The 25,222-nt window shown below is 38.9% G+C and overlaps 1 long non-coding RNA gene across 1 annotated transcript; it reads left to right on the top strand.

Annotated features, from left to right (window-relative positions):
• Positions 1 to 467: 467 nt before the first annotated feature.
• Positions 468 to 5,595, top strand: LOC108493936. Its single transcript, XR_001873661.1, has 4 exons — positions 468 to 531; positions 1,491 to 1,606; positions 3,899 to 4,022; positions 5,418 to 5,595. It is a non-coding gene; the product is annotated as an uncharacterized LOC108493936 (long non-coding RNA).
• The last annotated feature ends 19,627 nt before the right edge of the window (positions 5,596 to 25,222 follow it).

Consider the following 25,222-nt stretch of genomic DNA (forward strand, 5'->3'; position numbering starts at 1 on the left):
ATGAAGTTATATGAAGTGTTGTACTGGCTGCTATCCAAATATATCAATATGGCATTCTCTAAATGGTGTTCTGAGCAAGTCTGTTGGTCTTTCTTTTGATATTTTCCTGCCTCCTCTGATGTATGCTCTGTGAGGGTTCTTTGTTGTGCAGTTATTTTAATTTTGAGTTGGTCAAATCTAAGGAAACCAATGGAGAGAAGGGAAGCCAAGTCTTGCTGAAGTAAAAATTTACATGAAACATGGTATTTATATCTTGAGGATTGTTTCCCATATGATATTCAATAGTGTCTACTCTCAGTGTTCCAGATTAATGGGAGATTAGTGTGAATTGTCATAGGTAATAAATTGTGGAATTACTGAGGAGAGCAGAAACAGATTGAAGATGCATTTGACTGCAATTTGTTCTATTTGTTTCATTAAGGCTTTTTCCTTTTTTTTTCATTTAATTTCAAATTTTTTTCATTTCGGGTTTTCTACTGAGTTGTCTTCAGCAGGGCCTTTTTCAAATTTCCCGTGTGATTGCTTGGCTGAGTAAGGCATTGCATGAAGCTGTAGCAGTGACGTTGTGCTGTGTTTGTGCTGAGGCATTATGAGACTTGATTCATGTCTTCTGACGGAGACTGAGCAGTATGGTGTGCTTCCTTGAAAAACTACAGTTTGCAGGATAAACACAGCTTTCAAAACAAATCCCCTTTTTATTTGATTTGTTTGTAAATATGCCTGGGTTGCATGCATAAAGAATGAGGAATCATGAGCACTTCAGGGATGATGGTGGCATTAGAGGAAAAGGTAATACCATTGTGCCGGCAGGTCAAGGGTGCAAGAGAACAGAAGCAGTGGGTCTTACCACTACTCTTACCACTTACAGTGGTAAGTATGCTCTTACCACTGAGTTAGGTTTGGGGATTTACAGCAATTGTAGTCCTAAATCAGATTAGAAGTTGATGATAAAAAATATTTTGGATGGCTCTGTGAACCAACCTTTGGGTTACCTGGTGCAAAGCTAGGGTCACCCATGTGAAAGCTCCTGTTACTTGGTGAAAGAAAGGATTACCATGTTTTGTGGAATTTGCTTAGTAATGCTTCTAGACTGCTTGCTTATTTGACATTGCAAAATGTCTGGTAGGATTATTGTAATGCGAGTGCACTGTCAGTAAGAGTCCCAAATGTATGCAGTAACTAAACTATTTTAGCAGTGAGAGAGGGAATGAAGCTGTCACAATTTCTGATAATCAACACTGTCCCCTCTGGACAGCAGCATTACTGTTTGTTGGGGAATTGAGGTATCCCAGTACTTACTTTGGAAGAGAAGGGCAAGGCTGTTAGTGGAGGCTGTCCAAGCTGAGAGCCAAGCATGTGAATAGCCAGAGGCTTAGAGCTGTAAGCTGTTACCTTGGCATGAGAAGGCCTGGAGGCATGTCAGCATGGCACCTGCATGCCAGCAGCCAAATGTCTCTTGCCTGTGCCCAGCTGGGTGTTCACATTCACAGCCTCCCACAATGTCTATGAGCCTGCAGGATGCGGAAGCTTCAACACCTTTCTTCTGAACCTTCTTCAGGCGGGCAGACTGCATGTGGAGGACACAAGTTACAGATACAGGCAAATGGTATTAATTCCACTATTTATTTTTTTCAAAACATCAGAGCAAAACAATAGCTTACCAGCTGACTGATTTCTAAGATAATTCTTCCTGGAGAGTTTTTTACTGTAGAGTTTTTTACTGGAAAAGAAAAAGGAATATTCTTATGAATCACAATGTAGACAGTGTTCCCTTTATAGTGAGAACAGAGAAAAAGGTATATGAGATAAGACTGAGAGATATAGGTAACTGAGTGGTCAAGGCTGGTGCTGACAGGCATTTGGAGGGGTCAGGTTGAGAAATATAGGAGAAAAGAGGTGGGAAATCTAGACAGGGCAAAATCTTTCATTCTTAATGGAGCAAGATCAGTGGGCACTGTGCTGAAGGAAACTTCTCTTGTCTGCACATCTTGTTTCCCAGTAACTTAAATGAGAAATCATTTGAGAGGGATTGCTTGTAATTTCATCAGTGCATTGTATACATGCTGTTCCTGCAGTCTGTGGAACCTGTTATAATGTATCTTATTACTTCCACATGGAACAAGAAGAGCAGTCATTTCCAGAAATGAGAGCACTCTGTATAATTATGTGGAATGAGTTATGCATAATATATAAACCCTTCAAAAATAAAGACTATCTGCTCTGCAGATATCTACACAGTACTAACTGACTGAATGCAGGAATCTGTCCAGTGGTAAGCAAACAGGAATTAAAACATTGATAAAGATGAGGATCTTGTGGCTTAACTATGCCTCAGAAACAAGATGATGCTCAAAGAGTTGTCCAGAATGACTGAACACTGTGGGGTTTGTTTTTGTTTTTTAATGATGTGTTCAAAGCCAGGCCAGGTCTCTTGGGGACTGACTGAAGTGAGTATAAGCTTGGCACCTCTTCAGTCCTTTCACAGGTCAGCAGTGTGTGAAACTTTACCTGAGGATAACTTGGGTGGGGCAGGTTCTTGTTTGGAGTTCAGGTATTATATGTGTTCTTAGTCCTAATTAGTGTCATTCATTAGCCTCCCTGCTTTCCTTATGTAGAGCTGGTCTCTTCTGCTTTGTGCTTGTTACCATAAGGTAGCTGGTACTGAACTTCTCTTAGTCACTTTGAAATTGTTCCTTTTTTTTCTTGAGTAGCTTTTGTATTTGGACACTTGTCTACAGCACTTGTAATGTATGAATTCTACCGTCTTCCCTTCTTTGCAAAACAGCAGATAGCAGTCTCTTCAAAAGCATGAAAATTTGCAACTAACTACACTTCTATTTGCATTTGGGCATCAGAAGACTCATGAAAGTAAATTGGATTTTTTCTGTAAGTGTTTTGGTCACAGTGGCAAATGATGCCTCAGATGTTTGGATGATCTCTCACAGGTTTCACCAGCAATTGGACCTAGATAATTTAAGGGTGTGCCTTAGTTTCAGACCCTCAGCATTTTCCTTTGGTATATTTTCCCTCTCACAGTACTATTGAAGAAATTAGTTTACGCCGTTGCTAGTAAATCCTGTCGGTGTCCTGGTGTCTCCGTGAAATAAGATACACACACACATCCTGGAGGCCACCTGCCCCTGGAATATTGCTGCTTTGAGACACCCTCCCAGCCAGGGTCCTCTAAATACAGTGCAGAGTTCAAGTGAGGGCTTTCAATAAACTTGCCACTCTTCATGCTGGCCTAGCCGAGTGTCACTTAGCTCTCCTAGTCTTTCTAAGACAATTGTGCCACCTCTTTAATAATCTTTTCCCTTTCTTACGGGTACCTGCATCTCTTCATTGGTAATGACAGTGCTCAGCACAGGGCATAGTTTTCCAGGTGTGATTGCATCAGCACTGTATGTTTGATTCAGTGATATAGTTAGTCATCACTGTTTGCAGTATAAAGGGCAAATGGAGTGAATTTTCCAGCTCAAACAGTTTTAGTCATATATTGAGGCTAGCATGTAGAAGCATGCACCCTGTAAAGAACCAGGCTCAGGATTTCATTGTCAAACCTAGCTCATTCTGCTACTCAAACACTCCTGGATAAATAGAATTCTGTGCTTTGCCGTTTTTCTGCTGCACATTAAAATAGAGATTCCTCAGTGGGTGCTGCGAAACTGATATTCAGTGAATGTATTTAAATGACTTTTTCCATGATTATAATGAGAAGGACCTGGTGAGATCACACAAAAGCAAGCCGCAAATACTGGGCATTTTCTGCAGTTTATATTAAAATTTTAAATAACTGCAGAAAAATAGGATGTTTGGGAGATTAAAAGTGTGCATTATTTCCTGTATGGCATTGCTTCTTCTGAACTGGCAGTAACACTGCGCTATTTATTCTCTGCAGGGTATTGAGCAGAGGTTGTTAAAGGGAATGTCTACTCCCTAAAGCAATATGTTTTAGCAATGCTGTGGAAACACAGCTCAGAATTGTGTTTAATATGAATGAGAAGTTGGAACCACTTGAAAAGGTAAATGGAGGATTTTCCAGACCTATAAACCTGCTTCCTTCCATGTTTTTCTTGTGCATTCATCATGTTTCCTGCTTCTGGCAGGAAAGTCACATGTAGGTTGTCAAGCTACATGTAGATTTTTACGTGACCATGCCAGGAATGGCAGCCTCAGTATGAGGACTGATTTTGCTCTCCCTGTTTTATGAGTTTCAGTACATAATCCACATGACTCTTTCTGTCTCATCATTGACTGGCTTTCAGCTTGCACAGGGGAGTGGCACCTCAATAGGGCTGAGTAGCCAGTTCATCATCCAAGACTGAATAGGAGACCAGTAAACAGCTATCAGTTATTACAGACACAAGCTGGTTCACATTCTGTGTAGAACTTGTCCTTGTCTCACAATGTGAAAGGCTGCCTAGTTTCCGTGGGGCAGGATACTTTTTTCCTACCCAAGAAGCTAGCAGGAGGTTATTCAGGAAAAAAAATATTTCATTTGTTTTAAAGAAGGAAAACCATTCTGGTTATGGCCTAGTTTTCATAAAAGTAATTAAGTCCTTCATTAATTTCTTATTTGGACAGCAGCAATGTTCCATAGTTTGCTTTAGTTTAATATACTCCTTGCACGTAGGTGAAAGGTAAGATGTGTTGTTAGGTTTTGTCTTGACTGCTACTGAGGTGATCTACTACTTGTAAAAGTCAAAATACAGGAGAGGAAATCATGTAAGCAGGTACTCTTGCAAATGTACTGAATTTCGTACTGCTTGCAGTTAGAAAGTGCAGACAGTTTCTAACCCTCTTGGTAGCAGAGAAAAGGCTGGAAATGCAATAAAATGCGTTCTTACCATATGTACATTTCTTAAAATATCTGTCTTGGATTTGCTGAATATTATGAAAATATCATCATAACAATCAATTTCTCAGTAGTCCTGATCCAGACAAGTCAGCTGCAAATTAAGGTTGCCATCCTACAGGATAAGCTGCCTTAGAATAGGACATCTGACAGAAAGTCAGTACTTACCAATGTGGTTATGGGGAGGTTAGTTATCCCCTCACTGGATGTCTGTATTCAATGTCTGGTATGGGTTCTCCTGTTGGACAAATAACTGCCAGGAATGGCATAGGTATGTTTGGTCCTGTGTGAGAGCAGAGAGGTGTGTTAGGCAACCTACTGTACTCCTTAGCACGTTTATAATCCTCCTTAATGCTTGCCAGGCCCACGAAGGGCCGGAGTACTTTCTTTGGTCGTTTGAGCAGAGCAAGCCCAAGTCCTCAAGAAAACAGTAGAAAGTCATGTTTGAGGAGGCTGTTGATGGCACAGGGAAGTCCAATTGTACTGAACTGTGTTTCTCCTGGTTGGCCCAGCCTGGCCTATCTTGTCTGACCACTACCTTTTGCTTTGTTTTTGATACCAGGAGATAGAATTCATGGTTGCTGCTCTACAGGATGGCTCTCTTATACCTTGTGTTTCAATTTGCTCTCTCATGGCTGTCTGGGTTGGATGAGATACAGTCTGAAGCCTAATTCAAGCTCTAGAAAGATCCTTCCTGAGGATCAAAGGACCTGTTAAATGTTGGTATATATGATGTGATGTCTATAGTTGCTGGTAATAAAATTTATTTTTGCCCAGATTTATATGTTTAAGAAGCCTAATTTACAAAATGATAAAATGTCAATAGTCCTCAGTCAAAATAGAGGCACAATTGTTTGTTATGTTCAGTCTTTTGGTTTGCTTTGCTTATCATGTATGACAAGGTCTCAGATCTCAGTCTACCATCCATTAAAACTACAGAGACCTGTAGCTTTGAAGATGGCCACAATATCATTTGCCTCCTGTCCTAAAGCATTGGATGAATGCATATACAGAGGACATGAACATCAGCCAGATTTTCTTAGAAATGGGGAAGATATTAGAGGCTTTTACTTGGCACACAATTGGTGTTTAAAAAATTAGGTTTTTGTGAAAATAATCCTGATGAGCATGTTTGCCACATCTCTTCAAATCATACAAAAGCTTTTATACCCTGTGGGCTTTCAAGCCTTTCTTTTTAAAATACTCTGTAGCCTGTACTGAAGTAATCTCCAACATGAGGATTTTAAGTGTACAGAAAATAATTGCTTCTTACATGATCCTGACTTGTAACTGAATATAAAGTTATACTGGCACTACTGTTTTGGGCTTTTTTTCCTTAGCTTTTTATATCCTTCCTTCCATTTCACTGTTCAGTTATCTGCATTTACCTTGCAGTGCGTATCAGAGCTACAGGTCTTATTTTAGACTGTGTATCACTCCTGATAATTAGGAATTCTAGCCCAGTGGACAGTGTCCATTTTTTTTCTCTCTTTTTTTTCTGTTTAGACAGAACATCTGAGCTTCAAATTTTAACTGCAAAGAGATAAGAAGAAATAAGGGGATGGGGAATTGGTTAAATTATGAGTCTTGTAAAGCCTTGCTTTTCTTTATTATCTCCTTAGGCTGTTCAAAGGAGAAATTGGATGAATAAGATTTGTGGTAGTTATAGTAATAGATTACACTTTGCATTATTTGGTCCCTTGGAGCTGTACCTATGTTTTATGAATTAAAAGAATCGGTGACAGCACACTGGAAAGACTCATCCTTTTAAGAGGAAGTGTACAACTGTTGGTCTTCAAAACACTGCAGGCAGAAGATGGTGCTGGTTTCTTCAACACAAATGAGAGGAGAAGCACAGCTCACTGTCTCAGTGACTGACTCTCATCTACAAGTTTCCTCAAATGACAGAGGAAGGTAGTTGAACAGCAACTATACAAGAAAATGGCTATAAAACCTCCTTTGAGTCAATATCTCTGTGTTTGACTCCAATCATTTCTGCTTTTCCAACTGGCATGTTTACTGCCCCAGCACCTACAGAAGGTGTAAGGAGAGTAAGGCATGCTGGGTCAGGTCTGGAGAAACTCCAGCCAATTTTTCCTGGCTTCTAATATCTCATTCCCGTTTCTGTTGATAGCCCGGGTTCCTGTCCCACCCCACCATCAGTAATCTCTTGCTCAGTGTGTTGGCAGGACTCCACCCTACCAGATCTTTTTCATTTATATTATTCACCCTGTTACTGCTGTTGCTTCCTAGCACATGCCTCCCTGAGGGTCTGAAAATCTTACCCTGTCATATTCACAGCAGCTGTTCTCATTCCAGGAGTCTGTGTGAGGGCAGCCAGCATTGCCTGCTTTAGAGAAAATAGCTTTAATCATCATGAGTGACAGGGAATAAAAGCCGTTTCTTCTTAACCTCCTCCTCGTGATGGGGAGGGTTACTCTGCAGTGTCTCTTACTTCGTTTATAGTCTAATATGTTTATATAAATAACCTTTAACTTGCCGTTGTTCTGTCTCTTCCACACTCCCATGCTATGAACCTGTAAATATAGATCCATGTGGATATGCATTCATATTAGCTCAACTGTTACTTCTAGATATTTGTTAATCATTTATTAATAACAGATCCAAATATCTCTTCCACCGCTTGCATATCTGTCAAAAATCAGTGGCATTCTGACACTCAAAAGCTGCTCAGTCTTGATTTGTTGTCTTTCTGTAAATATGTAATAACAGAGGCTGGCTCAGGAAACCCATCGGGATGAAATTCCATCAAAAATACAACTTCTAATGAAAATGAGTCAATTTTCCGAGTTGGGTACATATCTCCATGACACAGTGTTCTCATAATAAGGACTCTGTTTAGATTTTCCCCAGAAGTATCTCTGAAATCTGTATTTTATTTCTGGATCATACTACAGTATAATAATGTAGAAATCAATTGACTGAATATTTTAGTCTTTGAACATTTTCCTTTGAGAATTTTGAAACACTCAATCTTCATTCCTGTCCTGAAAGCAGAGAGGTAGCAAAATCAAAATCCTTCATGAAACAAAACTCACAACCTCTTCATGTTAATAAATCCTGATCCTGCAGGTTTAGTTTAAGCTATACTCCCTTAAATTCAGTAAGCTCAAATGAAATCCAAGATATCATGTTCTCATTAAGTGCAAACAGATGGGTAAAACGCCACTGATTTGTAATATGAAACTTTACCCACCAGCCATATAGGAAAAATTAATTTTTGTAGTGTGTGGAACTGTTACATATTCTTCTTTGCAAGTCACATTAGTTGAAATTTATTAGGCCCATTCACTAGTGTTTGAGCAGTCTCTTTTTTCCAATACTGATTTTATGTCAGCCTGCAACTCTTCTGGTTTTTTTCTTGTGATCACAAGAAACAAATTTTGGATAATTGAAGAATGGAATTCCATGCATGAAGTTCTCCAAAACAGCTGAGTAACTGCCTAGCAGAGAAATTTACCTTGACTGACCCTTTCAGAGTCTGGCCCTGTCTTTACACTGTCTGGCCAAATTTACGCTGTCCATTCAAAAAAATGGCAGCCCTGCTTTCACCATCAGACTAAAATCAATTACAGACTATTTTAAGCTTATGACTTCAACACAAAAGAAATTAATGTGATTTTTTCGTTCAAGTGCTTCTAATATTCTGTCAGCTGGGCATTATAATTAATCTTCATTCACATAAGAGGTAAAAAGGCATTTTTCAGTACTGGAGTCTTTATACAACCTCTCTGCTTAAATAATTGAGTGTTGACCTCTCCAGAATGAGTTTGTAGTGTTCAGTGCCATTTTAACTGCATGTCAGAGGGTGTAATTTATTTCCTGTTTGTCTTTTTTAGTATTTTTCCCCATATAAGACTCTGACATTGAAGTACATCAAACAAGTTGAGGCTACTTAGAGAAAAAATAGGTAAGAAAATCAGATGCAGATAAATTTTTAATCTCTCATGCTCCTTCTACATTATCTGACACTGTTGCTTGATCTGTTTCTTCTATTACCACTGGTTATAGTACAAATATTGACAGTCTTAGATGGAGCAATTTCTTAATGGTAATTTCTCCTCTTGAAGGTTGCAGTGTGTATACAGGTGTCTCCTATGCCAGAACACGATAAATTCAGCTGTATATCTCTAGGGTTATGAATGGTGTTAAAGATTGATGAGCATAGTGTTCCTGAAACATCAGAAAAACCTAATGAATCAATTTTCAGTCCATAGACCATCAATTTAAGAGTAGTTAGTTTTCCACATGGAAAAGATCATTTGACTGTAACTTCAGTGTCCTACTTTTGACTCAGACACATGACCCTGCCAAGTCAAAGCCTCAGATCTGACTTGTATCTAGGCATGGGGGGAATTTCTCTTCTCAGATTATAAGCTTTTTCTTTCAGCTTTGTCTCTTTTTGCTCCATGTCACTGGAGATACTTGACTGAATATAGTAATAGTGGTTGTAATCACACAAATAGAAGGGTTTGTGTTGAGATTTTACACTATATCTCTTTGTTTTTGGGATGGTACAGCTATGTGCCAAGGCTGCAGAAAAATTGTGCCTGCTTGCTTTATAAACTTGCAAATTTGTAATTGTCATAGGATAGACAGACCTCGTGGAATTCATCAGTGCGTAATTCCAGGAAAATTCAGGCTTTCTGATACAGAAAAAGATAGTCTCATTGCCGTGGGATACAGGAGCAACGGGCACAAGCTGGATACAAGGAAATGTTCTGCCTGTTCTGGATTTCTAGTATGGCTGACTCTGACTCTGGAGTCCCATGGTCATCAGTAGTTGAGGGCCCTCCATGTGGGAAAGAAGTTCAGTGCTTAGCTGTTCTCAGCTTGCTCCATGAAATTCAAGACAAAAGAATTGTGTTGGAATTTGTGGCTGTTCAGAACAATGGTATCCAGGTTTTATATTTTTCCAAAACCTGAGAAGACATATAAAGTATACCTGAAATCCATCCATTCTACAGAGGATGGTGAGTGTTGGAAAAGTATGGATATTCTGATTATTTTCTCCTGGACATCATGAGTAAATAGATAGATTATTTATGTAGTGGTGGCTTTCTAGCTTTTTGCTCTGTAATGCCATCTCCAGAAAAGTCTGGGCTAACTCTGGAGATATTTGCAAGTTTATTCTCTCTGGTTGTATCTGAACTGGACATACAGGAAGGAATACTTTTGGACTCTGAGAAAACATCATTGTCCCAGCTCCATCCAAAATTCGTGTTAAGATTTAAGAGCTAGAAACACAATTCCTTTATTTTCCCCAACTGTCTATCAAGCCCAGCTGCAGAAGTTATAGAGAAGATATAGACTGTAAACATGTACAAAGAATTCATTCTTCCTTTTTTTTCAAGTTGTTTGGTTACTCATTTGCAGGGACAGGAAAACATCAAGAGAAACACTACACAGTTTATTCATCTTGGATGGTACTTTATTCAAGAAGTGATGTTCAGAAAGGCTGTTGATCATATGTAGACCTGATGAATATGTGACACCTGATATTTCTGTTCCTATCAGAAATATGCTTGTCTACTTAGACACAATACCTTCCTTTCCTACTCGAAGCCTAGTAAGCTGAGGAGCAGGTCCTGGAATCCATTTTGCATTTTAGGCAGTTCATAAAAATAAAATAGACCTTACATTTCATTGAAAGCTATTTGGCTGCCTGACAGCTGAAGAAGACCAGTTAAGCTAACAGAAAAGGTGATGAAAAACTGAGTTTGGAGATGTTTATGTTCAAACTGAAAGGAGGGAAAGGGCCATTGGTTACTAAGGCAACTGTTTGTTTAATGCTCAATCATTTCCTTATTGAAGTGAGCAGCTTCTGTTTCAAATTAATTCCCTAAGCTGTTGTTGCACTACTCACTCTTACCATGTTTCATGATAAGCACCTCTTGCTAGCATCTATTTTCCAGCTCCCCTCTAACTGTTGAACCATGTTGCTCAGTAAGAAGCCAAAGTGCAGGTCTGAGGCAGAGATTATGTGATTCGTAGCCTTGGTAATAATCCACCAGCAACTGCACAATGTGAGCCTCTACCTAAGACGGGAATGACTGCCACTGACTTGTTGCAAAGCTGCATAAAGGTTCAGTCACCATATAGAGGAAAAAAGGTTGGTCAGGGCTCATTCCCCTGGTTATTTTTGAAGCATAGATGGTAGCAATGAGAAGAAGTAGGTTTTCTTACACCTGACATGGTACCACTTCCTGAAGAAAACGTAATAAAAAGTGTCATTGGTTACCATATATATCTTTAGCCTTTGGGGCCCCTGGTGGTCTAGTGGTTAGGGTGCAGGACTCTCACCGCTGCGACCCGGGTTCGAGGGGCCCCTGGTGGTCTAGTGGTTAGGGTGCAGGACTCTCACCGCTGCGACCCGGGTTCGATTCCCAACCCCCCGGGCAGATGGAGCTCGTTAGCCCTGTGAGGCAATCCATCTAAGAGAAGGTCACTCTAAACAAACCTACGTCCTGAGACCCTCACTGCCACTGTCCAAGCTTGCTTGGCCCCGGCAGATGAACCTCAGGATTAAAGGGTGGGCTCAGTTCAGCGCACGCTGTGTCTCACCTAAAAAATCCACTGTGCAGGCTCGAAGGGTTAATGACCTTTCCCAAATCTTCGCTCGCGAAGACTGGCCATTATCATTATATCTTTAGCCTAATCTACTCAGCATGCTCACCAATGTATTTTTCTTATTTTATTTATGCTCTTTCCTCACCTATTTTATCATTTAAGGGCTTAATTCAACTATCTATACTGTAAGTAGTTCAGATATGCTCTGTTTCCTGACTTCTACTTTGGAAACTTTGTTTTCTAAACTAATCATGCAATGTGTGATTGAAAATCTTCATTGGAAGCAGTTGTGGGTTTTTTTGGTTGGGTTTTTTCTTGAAGGTGTGGTAACGGTACTTCTGAAAGTAGAATTTTAGTCTTCAGGGGAAAGGGGCATTTATATAACTTTTCATTCAAAATATTGGTATTTCTTGATGTTTTAAGAATTGCTGACATTCTTATTTATTGATCAGCATATGTTTCTCAGTATCAAATACCATGATTTCATAAATAGTAATGATCTGAATGTGTTGGTTTTATTTATGAAAATATTCATGACTTCTCAACAGCTTTAGAATTCAATCAGTTTTAGTGTTTATTAAGGAAGGAATTTAGATGAAGAGAGAAATTACCCATATGTAAGAGCATAGTGAGAACATATGTCAGAACTAGTGTTAAAGCTGCACTTGAGAGGTCAGAAAGTACAGGGGTAAAATGATAACTGCCAAAAGTCAAGCTGAGACAGAAATTTAAGCAAATTGTGAAATATTTTTCAACCATGCAAATAAAAAAGAACAAGAAAAAATGGAAATGCTGTGCCCTGAGGATAGGGATAGAATTAAAGATGATCTCATTTTCCATTTTAAATATTTTTCTTCATCTTCTTTTAAGTTGAATTTGAGGGAAGGAGAAAGACTGGCAGAGGAGATGGCTTATGGAAGGAAGGGAATGGACATTTCCACAACTAAGATATGAAAATAAACTTTGTGATCTCAGTTCACTCCAGATCACAAGGGCTTTTCATCTCAGATACCTGAAGGGACTGGCATATGAAATATAGATGCCCAGCACAAGGTTTTTCTACAGTGAAATGAAGTCATACTGGGCTTTTATGAACAGAGAACAGGAAATGTATTGCCAATATTTATGCATTGAGTGGCAAGGGAAAAGCTATCCAAAAAGTTACAGACTTTTCTAACTAAGTGCATTTGTGCAAATTGGTTTTGGACACATTTTCAAGGTAGAATAAGAGCATATATACATAAAGGAAAACAGGATCAAATGCAACCTAAGGACAAACACAGGATAATAACATATATGTTTATAGTTTTGGGTTTGTTTGGTTTTTTCAGTAAGATACCTGCATTTTAGGCAAAGGAAATGCAGCAAGTGCTGCTTAACCCACAGTAGAGCAGCTGACAGGATACAGAACATGAAATTAAGTATTCAGTTGAGGAAGATGTGGATTTTTGTAAGAACTGTACAGTTGTAAAGTATCTGTTTTAGTGGGGAGGTGGCACAATTTATTAAGGGAAATCTCTATGTTGGAAGGATGCTATTACCACCGTCTTTTAAGGACAGGTTTCAAAAGCAAGCCTGTATTTTCATAAATAATCCTGGCACAAAATGAAGAAGGAGCAAATAGACTGCAGTGATGACACAGCCCAAGAAAGGACCAACAATGCAGGACTGGAGTGCTGCTCTCTGGAGTATGGGATGACCTTGAGGACAAGAAAAGAATAGGATGAAGATTAATACTCAGACCAGGGTAGTATGTAGGGTTAGACACATTTAGATTCAGAGCAAAACCTTCTGCTGTCAACAGGATTGCCATCAGCTGGGGAAAACCCAACATGATGAGAGAGAAACAGGCCTGTTTGATCACAGGATGACTATGTAGCACAAGCATGAGGGAATGGAAAAAATGGTGAAAGCGGGGGCAATTTCAGGCGAGAGAGGAAAATGTAATTCAGTTGTGTGAGACTCAACTGAGGTGTTCTCATCTAGAATATTGTGTGCTGTGCAGTGCTCTGCAATAGCTGGGTAAGATTAAATAAACCTTGACCAACTGGGAGCTACCTGAATAATATTGGGAATGTAAATCTATAAGTATTGACCTGGTTAATCTAATGAAGGGTGAGAGGAGATTGATTACCCTAAGTAAACACAGTACTCCATAAGAGGGGGAGAAGATACATGTATAAATCACATGTAATTACATTAAGGTTAAAAGTGGAGTTACCTAACCATCAGAGAAGCAAGTCCTTAAACAGTCTTTCAATGCAAGTGGCAGAAGTAGATTATTCACTTGGTCTCAAGATAGGTCTCAGGTGGCTTGTGGAAGGATTTTATGTTATGATGCCAGTACAGAGAGAGATTGGAGTCTAAGACCCAGGACAGTGTGCCTGCACTTCCACCTACCAGTGGAACCCTCTATACAAACATGGATGATTCTGATTATGCAGAGAAGACCTGGTGGACTCTAGGTTTGTTCTGCAGCACCTAGAGTTCCTGTAAAGAGTTATCTTTGCTGGTAGAGAGAACACTCTGCAGAATGAGTATTTATGCACCAGCATCTGGTTTCTTGAAAGTAATTTTTGACTGCATCTTTCTCTAGTATTGCCTTTCATTTCCCGTCTTCCTTCATTTTGCCCCTTTTGCTTGTACATTGGTTCATTTTGCTCCCAATCTCTACAAATTGTTTATTTTCTCTAGGGCTTCTAACAACATTTGCAATACTGAAAGTGAATAATAATATATATGGCCCTTTGCTTTTAAGCAGAATAACCATATGTAAAGGCATTGGCATCCTTTCCTTTTAAAATAAGTAAGAGTCTATGTTATCTATTTTAGACCTAGGCTAAATCAGCAGCTTAAAAAAGATGATGCCAGTATGTGTATCATTTTCCCCAAAGAAAAAGCATCCATGCTTAACGAGACATGAGGAGAAGCAGTTCAGAGGCATATCACAGCCTTGGTTGTCTGAGTCCTTGTCAAGACACCTTTGTGCAACTCCTTTTTCTGTCAGCATCTCTCCAACACAGAAAAGGATTTGAAGTAAGAGACATGAAATAGGAAGGTTGTGGCTTTACTGCAGGGCTACCAGCTAGAGGCTTGTGCAGATGAAAGCAAATGAGTTCCTCAAAGACTAGTATTTAAGAGATGCCTTGGAGGTGAAACAAAACATTCACAATAAAGTGGTATGTTACCTACTGTGCTGAATTTTATGAGCTCTGTGTTGAGTACCATCCAAAAGCAGATCCAAATGAGGGAACTCTGTGGGGAAATGTTCTCTTGAATCACAAACCTGGCTTAACTAACTGAAATATCTGCTTTTGTTATGATATTTCAGTTTGTGAAGCTTTCAGCCACACTTCACTCAAAGAAAGTAAATTGGTTTTGGACTGTTAGATGGAAATTTATGTCTCATTTGTGTGAATAGTAGATAGATTTGTGGCAACCTACAGGAGAATTAACAGTGTGCCCCAAAGGACTTTAAGTTTCCTTTCTCTTTAGCATTCTGTAGTATTTCATATTTCAACTGATCTCCTCAGTGGCATTCAGGAATAAGAGCATGGATAATCTTACATTTTTAAATGAATTCCTGTCTTTTATTGTTGTTGTTGTTGTTAAGTGTTTGTGATTGTATTATTCAAATGTCTAGTAAGAAACTCCAGTTAACTGATGTCAACTAAAATGCAGCTACACAAAAATAATTTGCTACCCTAAGTAAAAGCCTAGCAGGGTGATTTTTATTATTGTATCCTGTTGACTTCACTTGGAAATATGCATCCAGGCTTCAGCCGAAATGTGTCCAGAATTGTATGAGCAGCAATATATGTCTGGATACCAGAGCAATATAGGTTGTGAAATGCATTTATTTTGTTCTTCCTGAGAGCTCGTTCTTGGGGCTGATAGATGCAATGAGAGCCATTGTTGTCGCTGAATGTTGTCCACGGCTGTTGAGTGAGTGGAAACATTGACATTGCCTGGCCAAGCCAGCACCTGCCTGCTTCTGAGCTCCTTCTGCAAGCAGGTTAATTCTACATAGCACCATTCAGTGACACTAGAACAGGTCATTTATGAGCTAAGAAATCTATCATTTTATTGTGTGCATATACTTCCATCAAGAGTCTGCTGCAAAACAGCTTGTGTTTAGGGTTAGAATATTTATGGAGCATCTTGCAAACCATTTTCAAATTCTGCCGTTTAACACCTTCTTCATGCCATATGTTCTACTGTATCTTTCTTGTTTTTCTAACTGAGATGTTAAATCTTGGTATACTAAATCTCACAGCTCTGGGGAAAGTGCATTGCGGGGCAAATGAGGTTTTTTTCTTTTGTTTTAATTTACAGTTAGTGAGCTAACATATTTAATGCTCCTCTTACCCCCACCCCCAAAATGAAATTTAGTTACACTTCAAAGCTGTGCACACATTTAGATAAAGCATATCTATTTATGAATAGCCTATTGCCTTTTATGAGGCAGAAGGGGAGGTGTGACTAGTGCATCTTACTGTGTACTCCCAAGTTTAAGCCTCATGCTAGGCTAGAATGGAAGCTGATGGAGCTGTGGGTCCCTGGAAGGACTATGACTTAAATGCCTGATAAGCTCTCTTTTTATCTCTTCTGAAAGCTGTTCTTGAAGTTGAGCAGCTTTAAGGTAATCAGAGCTTGTAGGACTGTTGTCAAGAAGGTTACTGCTTGTCTTTTTTTTTAGTGAGGAGTAAGTTACCTTGAAGTACCTTGCATTTGTCATTAAGCAAGAGTGCAACTCCCTTCCCAAGCTCAGTCCAGCATGTCATCAGACTTTTCTTGCTGTACAGCTTTTCTTGCTGTACAAGATTTTTATACACTCCAAGTATATAATATTGGCCTTGTGTTTGGTTAAAAAAAGCTCAGCTTTTCATACAGCTCTACCCCTCCATTTGCATCATATAGTGCTAGTAAACAGGATCCAATTAAGGGATTGAAATTAGGAATTGAAGAAGTCAGCAAATTTTTTGAACTATATTAAAATTCAACTTTTTCAAATGTTGTGATTTAAGCTCGGTTGGCCTATTTTTTGGAACATATTAAGGGGCTTATAAACTTGGAGCTAGTCTGTTAAGTCATCTCTGCCCATATTTTTCCTACGCTGTTTACAATTTTGTACCATCATATTGGAAAGTAAATGACCAAAACATAAAAAGAAAACAGTCAGGCTTTTTATATTAAAATGTGGTTCCTTAAGGGTAAAAATATTGACCTCTAGCTGCCAAATGTTTGTCTGGTAATTACATTACCAGTCAATTTGTTGTAGGGTCTTGGGGCTTTCGGTGCTCCTGAATTTCTGGCTTCTCATGTAGGAAACTTTGCCAACATTTCCAGCAGGTCTGTCTGTCTCCAGCCACTCCAAAGTGATAGTTTTATTCTAGATGATTGATAAGAGATGTTTTAGCTCTATATCCAAAGCATAACACTGTAAATCACTGGTTTTCATTTGTAAGGAGTAAAATTATATTCACATTTTGCCACCATTTATCATTCTGAGGCTAGGCTTGATCTGTGTTCTTGGCTAAGATCTGAGAAAACAGGGCATGTACTTCATGAAAGTTGTGCATGGCATCCTTTTATACTTGTATATGTGTCAGTAGAGAAAACAGGTTTTTATTTCCTTGAATGCTTTTTGCATGCTAATATGCTCCAGCATATGACTGCATAAAACTGTTGTTCAGAAGGTTACCAAGTAGAAATTTTTACAAGCAAAGTACAAACCTAATCATGCCTGCATCTGGGACTTCTTATCTCCTTAGAGATATGAAAACGTCTGTTTATCTGAAACTTTCTCCTCTGCAAGCTAAAGAAGGGACTGGTAACTGTATTTCTCTACACCAAGTTTTCCTGTGGGAAATTGTTTCACTGTATTTCCAAAGGTCTTAGTCTAAACCAACTCTCCAGAGGTGTCTTAGGAGCCAAAACAGGTTATTAGAGATGTCCCTCTGGTTATAGATTTTCTCAAACCTCTCATTTAATATGTTTTTATTCATTTGAAGTTTTGCACATGCAATAGAGACTGTGAGCACGATTTCTGTTCAGATTGCTCTCTCAACTGAGTCTATGTCGAGTTTGAAGGAAATAGCATTAACCCCTTTTCTTTTGACACAAGTGAAAGTGTACAAAACAACCCCAGAGGAGCAGGTTCCATAACTCTGGTAAACTAAAGGGGTTTACAGACTGCAGATTTGAAGGTACCATAGACTGAAATACCATTTTATTTAGAGGAAACCACCCTACTTCAGGAATGCCCCAGCGGTTTAGTTTTGTATGGATGCAGTACAGAAGAGCTGGGAACATTCCAGACTAGAAAATTAAGAAGCTATTTCAAGTTCTTGTGTCAGAAACTCTTTTTTTATCAGGATAGTGCAAAGTCAAATCTGCAGCTTCCCAGAAAGATATTCCCAGTTCTGCAATATCGTTCCAAAATACATAATCAGAAGCAGCACAGAGAAAATTCCTGTTGTCATACAATTAGTTAAGAGTATGAGCAATTGAACTCGTGTTTTCTGTACCTAGGATGAATTGGGTTTAAGCATGGCAAAGGGCTTTGTGTTTGCTTTTTGCTCCGTTGCTACCTCTGTGGATTACTGATGACCCTGAACTTTAATGCAGAAATAGAAAACACTTCTTACAACAAAATATATAAAACATCAGGGGGAAAAAAATTGCCCTGTGAAATGAAAGATGCACAACTTTCAGTAAATCCAACATGAACTTCATTAAAATAGTGGAAACTCTTGCCACACTCCACGTGCACACATGTATATCAGCATGTAGTCCAATATCTACGAGTTGATCTGTCATGATGTGTATCAACAGATTGCATCAGTAGCGTAGATCGGTCCCCACTGTATTTAATCTATAGTATTAGATCAGAATATGCATTGTTTTAAAAACAGAAATCAGACCATGTATTTTTCTTCATAGATTACTGAGACAAATAAATGGAAAAGGGACCTCCAGACAAAATTAAAAGTCTCTATGAGGCAAAGCCTCAAAGAAGTCTACCTTTTGCTTTAGAGGTTTGTAGCTATGGTTTTTTATTAGCTTTTTTTTTCCCAATGTACTTATTTGTGAAAAAAATATATACTCAAAATGGATGAAGCTAAATAACTACATGAACTAAACCATTTCCTAGTGATAGAAGAAGAAAAGTCATGGAAACATAAGAAAGTACAGACATGTCATAAACAGATCATGTATAAAGGTCAACAAGCTATCTAAATGACACCACCATGATGGGGATTTTTTTAAGTATAAAGCTGATGCATGCAAGTTCACAAAAAGCAGGTCAAAGCGATGTCTCATTTAATTACATCCCATGTAACTGTATTTTATTTTGCATGATGAGAGTGCTGAGCACAGGACTGGGCACCAACTACTGCTCTGCTTTTTTAGTTAGTTCCTCTTTTCTTTTGGCTTCTCACCCCTTGACTCACTCACAGTGGCTTAATTGATTAGTTGATACTGGGAGCAGTATCAAACTTGGATTACTTATGTTTATACAACTGAACCCTGTGTGTGCTTGTGTTTATATGGCTGAACTTTATCCAGACTGACTGCTTTTCAATTAAGTGAAATGTGTAAGAAGGATAAAGCATAATTTCACAGACTTTGTAACTGTTTTAAATGAACAGTTTGTTTTGTTGCTGAATTTCTCCTGTCCTTCAGCAGCCTTCCCTGAGGCTGTTCTCCACAACTGCCCTTGTACTGTGGCACTGGTGCTTAAAAATGTTCTCTGTTTGGTCAGGAACCAGGCAGCTGTCTGGTCCTTAAGGGGAAAAATAATTTTCTTTTAATATTCATTATCTTTGGCTGTTTGTGATCCACATGCTTCTTCTAACATCAGTGGCTACCCCATAGGTCATATCGCTGGGGGTACAAGGCCACATGTGGATATGGTCCCAATTATTCTGAATTGTGGAGGAGGCCAGACCCTGCAGCTCTGTGCTTTGCTGTTGCAAGAAGGGGAACCTCTCACAGAACCGTAGAATAGTTTGAGTTGAAAGGGACCTTTAAGGTCTGTCTAGTCCAAGCCCCCTGCAATGAGCAGGAAGTTCTTCAACTAGACCAGATTGCTCAGAGCCTTGTCCAACCTGACCTGGAATGTTTCCAAGGATGGGGCATCTACCACCTCCCTGGGCAACCTGTTCCAGTATTTTGCCGCTTTCATTATAAAAAAACTTCTTCTTATATCTAAACTAAATTGACACTCCTTCAGTTTGAAGCCATTATCCCCAGTCCTACCAAGGATCAAACATGCTGCCCAGTAAGCTGCAAGTTGGGTAGAGCAGGGCTTCGGTGGCAGTGAGAGGCCTCCATGGTGTGCCATGGCCCAGCGTGCCCCAAGGCCAGCAGCAGATCCATAGGGCTGCCATGGCTGTCATCAGGGGCTATAGTCCAGTGGCTCAGCCTCTCTGAGCTTCCTCTGCCAGCCAGATAATATTTCTTTATCTTGGTAGGTGACAGAATGAAAATATATTCATGCTTATGAGGGGTCTCATGCTGCCATTGCATGGGATGCGATTACTTCAGCTATTAATTAGTTATTAGTTTGGACATTTTTCGGTGTGCTGAGGGAGATTACCTTTCCATAGAGCAAGAAATATTGGCAGCATACTTTTAAATTCAGTCAGTGTATTTTTCTCCCCTTCCTGAGTGTCATCTGAGTTTCACAAGAAATAAGAAAAAAGTGTGAAAGAGGCTGAATTTGTACAGAGCTTTGGGAAGAAACTTTTTAAAAGTCTCCAACAAACTGAGGAAGTAGATATCATTTGACCTTTCCAGTCACGTATTTTCAGAGAGCATGAGGAGAGGATGAGAAAGGACAGAAAGGAGAGAACCTGGAGGGAAACTCAGAACAAACACAAGAGGAGCACGCATGGTATGTGTCTCTCTTGCCCTTCATTACTTACTATTTATTTTTGAGGTGAAGCTGGGACTAAGGAGGAATTTTCAGCCTCAGCTGAGGCTTATAAACTAGCTGCTGAGACAACAAGCTTTGCAGATATTTCTAAGGTTATTCCACATGCAAACTCATCTGGCAGAGATGGTGGACAAGTGCTTAAAAGTGTGGTGCTCAAATCTAAGCACAGACAAAGTTTTGCAAGCATCAGGTGCGCGTATCCCTTACTACACACTGCTGCAGTTCAACAGGTGGTTGTGAAGCACAATGAGCTGCTGGAGATAATTGTTATAATTGTGCTGCAGTCATTAAACTCTGAGCTTCAAAAAGAACATGAGTCACTGTATGGATAAGATAAAAATACACTCTGTGTATTCTTAGAGAATACTTCTGCAATTTTCTTTGTAGTCAATACTTTGTAGTCAATTTTCCATCAAGTTAGGAGATGTGTAACTCAAATATTGGACATAGTGGCAGGGGAGGGTATGAAAACTCTGGCAGAACTCTGCTTTTAATGTCAGGTGCCAATGGGACTCATTTAACATTCATATCCAAATTTGCATACTTTATCTCTAGAAAATTAACATTAGCATAAAGTTTGCTAAGAATTAAATACTAGTTAAAATGTACCTGCTTGTAGCATGTAGCTGTTTGCTGAATAGAAAAACTTGGTACTCAAGGTCATTAAAAAAAAGACCCTCAAAGATTATTCTTCTAGTACACTTCCTTTTAGGACTCTCCCGCATGGGTATGGATGAGTCTGTTCCCTTCTTCTACCATGTAACTTTTTATTACTTCCCACTTTCTCTGGTGATTCACCTTTCTGAAAATGAAAAAAACATTAATTTGACTTGGAGAATAGCCATACCTGAGAGTATAATAGTTTAGTAATTTATTAAATGGAGAGAGATGAATCTGTTTTTATGAAGAAGTTCTCTGTAGTTTTGAAAGTAAACTAAGCATTTGTAGCAGTTAAATTGAATATTCCATTTGCCTACACTTCTTGTTTTTAAATGGGTGTGAAAATGCTATAATAGTGTGAGTGAGCTATTTTGCAACAAATCTATCAAAAACTTTGAGAGATGTGGTCCCAAAACTCCATTTTTGGCAATGCAAGACAGGAATAATGACTTCATAATGGCTAAAAGCAGTTCTTCAGTTTCCCCCTACCTCCTGAGTTTCTGTCACTGTTTTCAGACCAGTTTTGTTTTCTTTCTATTAAGGAAGATATGATCACACAGGTCAAAAGGCAAGCTCTACTTGTCAGCTGCCTGGACATTGAAGTCAGGGTATATCATATACATTTTCTTTCTCTGATTGCAGCAATACAGATTTTATTTCAGTGCAACAGAACCATGTCAGTGTAGTGAAAGGTACAAGAAAGGCATCTTCCATCACACACTCTACACAGGAACTGAATAATTTACCCAGAAAGACACACTGATAGCAGTATACGGCTATTTCCAAGAGCAAAAATCTTCAGGTAATTCTCCAATGATGTATCAAATGCTATTATTTTCCTTTAATGTTACTAGCAGACTGGGAGGAAGAATAAGATCTTGGATACTTAAATAAGAACAAAGAGATTCTGATTTCCACCTCTGCACACCATTCCAGTCCTACCTTCTTTAATATGACTCAGCTGAGATAATAATCCAAGCAAAGAGCAGCTGCCCCTCGTGTTTTGCTCCAAGAGCTAGACTGTACTCCTTGGCATTTGCTAATGTTTCTTACAGTTGCAGTAGAAGAATAATAGCATTCCTTCATTACCTCGAAGTGATGATCTGAGATAATCCCTTGGGCACCAACTGAACACCCTGTGTCCCAGCATGCAGTCTCAAAAGGGACAAGACAAATGACTGACGAAAAGTCAGCTGTCCTCTCCATGCATCTTCTGATCACCTCACTGCTTCTGTCAGTTGTTCAGTTGTTAAAAGTTGAATGAAGAATGGTTGGAGGGGGTTTTAGCCAAAATATTAATAACTTTCCATCCCTCTGCATGGCAGGAGCCCACTTAAATGACAATAAAACATCACTGACAAGGAAAAGCACGTCCCCTTAATGATCAAAGTCCTTAAATGAAAATGGCATAGAGCCCTGTTCATAACTCTTACTAAGTGTTTAATCTCTTCTGCTTCACACATCACTCAAATAATGTTTGGCCCTGCTGAGAATGCCTTTTCCACAGTAAGGTGTCTGTGAGGGGCTTTCTATTGAGAGAAAAGAGAGCAGTCAATACTGCTAATGGTGCTGCAGAGAGACATTGGGGTGTTTTTATCTAGAAGATGCTACTGAAAATGGTATAGCTACTGACACCTATTGTGATAAATGGAATTTAGTATTGGCTCAAGATGAAAAGTTATAATAGAGTGAAAAGGAATTGCCTGAACACAGACTGATGGTACAATATCATTTAAGATACCCTGACATTTTTGCCTGTAGGTGATTGATTAACTGCTATATATATGTCTGTAAATTTATGTACATAACACAACACAGCCAAAAAACATTGCTATAGTTTGTGCATTCTTCTAACTGTCCTGCTTCTGTGTGGAATGTTTTTCCTTCCAGTTTAGTCCAACAAAACCCCAGAAGCTATAGTTTAGAGATTGTTTACAGGGTTCTGCTGGAAGCCGTGTGAAGTTATTGAATATTTTGATTAGAGGTGGAACATTTATGCAGATTTTAATGGTAGATGTCCTTCTGCACCACTTGGAATCATTGGCAAAATTGCCTGTTTTCAATGATACAGGCTTCAACCTCAGGGCAGCAAATATTATAGGGAAAACATTCTCCTAGTTGTTGGCATCTGATGTAGTTGTAGCCACTGTGAAAATCATCCAGTCATTGAGCATCTAGAGATGTAACTAAACATTATAATTAAGATAAACATATCTAGCACCAGGGCTAGAGTTGAATATATATACAGGGTACAATAAAAAGAGATAAATGAATATTATTTTACTAAGTTTTTTACTAGATAAATTAGTTTAGCATTTTCTTCTTTTTGGGGAATACAGAAAAACTAATCATTTTTCTCAAATTTACTTGATGAATCACATTTCCTTACCACGTATTTTAAAGATTTCCTTTTAAGCTCACAGTGGTTTCTGATTCTGTGCATGTTGAGTTATTGGAGTTAGACTATGATTTCTTATGTAAAAAATGGAAATATTTTGGTTTATAGCAATTTTTTATTTAAAAAATTGCTTGATTTTTTTTACAGTCTTGGAGAGCTTGAAAAGCATCTGCTACTCTGTAACCTTAGGGCAAAAAGAATATCCCCATTTAAATAAGGGAGGAAAATAAACATGATAAAGATATCAGAGGAAATGTTTTGTGTTCCTCTTTCTCTTGGCCACAAGCCAATTTGAAAACATTTACGCAGCAGGAACTAAAAAAAAAAAAATCTTAGTGCACAATATGAAAGATATAGCCTGATTCCTACTATTGCTATTTATTTAAAAGTATTTGGCATTTGCTGTATATCAGTAGATGACTAAGTGAAGAATTGGATAACCCCTATTGATAATCCCTACGGAGAACAGATAACCCCTGTAACTAAACACACGTAAAGCACAAACCAAACAGCACATATGGTTTGAGTAAAACCGATCTGAACTACCGAGTCAGACATTATTAACCTTGGAAAACACAGAATCTCTTTTCTGTGATACATTTTTTATGTCAATTTTTTTTTCTCTCACTGTCCTCATTTTCTTTTTTTTTTTCTCTTTTAATTTCTTCTACTCAGGAACAGGCCCTGCTCTCACTCTCCTTTCCATTGGTACTTTTACATCTCAGCAGTTACTGTTTGTAATCTGCAATATCTGAAACATTCATACACTAAACTGGAAGCAGTCCTGTGAGCACTGGAAGCTCTGACTCAAGCCCTCTCTGACGAGGTGAAAGCTCTTTCCCAGCCTTATCCTCACATTTACAATGCTTAATCAGATGCCCAAACACTCACATTCAGAGAACTTCCACCTTCCACAGTAGGTGAGCAATAATCAAAATACAACCCTGGCTGAGCTGGTTTGCTATGTGTAGTGCTATTGAGATCCCTGCCTAGCAGAAGAAACCTGTTAGCTACTAAATCTGTTGAGCCTTGCAGGCAATCTCCACTGCTTCTCTCTCTGTAAACATCATCAAAGCTACTTGAGCTAGTTAATTACAGGCTGAGGGATTTTAGTGCTGCAAGATATATGTACCCAACACAAAGAGTCTCCCAGTGAGGAAATGAAACTTTTGACTCTATATTTGAGATAGATATTTGAAGAAACGCAGCCACATTCAGGATGTCAGCATTTCTTTGTTGTTACTGGAAACGTTTTAATTTTTCCCTGGAGATATTATTTAGCATCTTCTGGCCAGAAATCTTCACACTCAGAATGCCTCTGACCAGACCTGTTATCAGATAGTCCAGCTCATCCCACCTCTGCTGTCTTGAAAACTTGTAGGTGTGGGGCTCTTTTAGGCACAGTGAGGAGCAAGGACTGAAGGTGGCAAGTTCCTTCAACACCCATCAACTTTGCAGCTGCTGAGGACAGGATGCGGCGTTTAGTGTAACCATATGGAGTGCAGACTGAGAGAAATCAAAAGAAACCATGTTCCTCGAGGGAAATATAGCAAAACCATATTCTTCAAAATTCAGAGGTGAGGAAATGTCCAGAAAAGTGTAAAATTCGTATTCATCATCTGGGTTACATTAATATACTCAAAAATTCCTCTATGGCCTTGCATTAAATTTGCATTCTCAGTGATTATTTTGTCCACTTCACTTGTAAGTTTAGTCCACAAAGTAGGTTTATGAATTTTCTCCCTCACAGTTCCAACCCTAAACAAGCCCTAAT

Source organism: Lepidothrix coronata, unplaced genomic scaffold (assembly GCF_001604755.1).
Source record: "Lepidothrix coronata isolate B3197 unplaced genomic scaffold, Lepidothrix_coronata-1.0 Scaffold21, whole genome shotgun sequence".
NCBI lineage: Eukaryota > Metazoa > Chordata > Aves > Passeriformes > Pipridae > Lepidothrix > Lepidothrix coronata.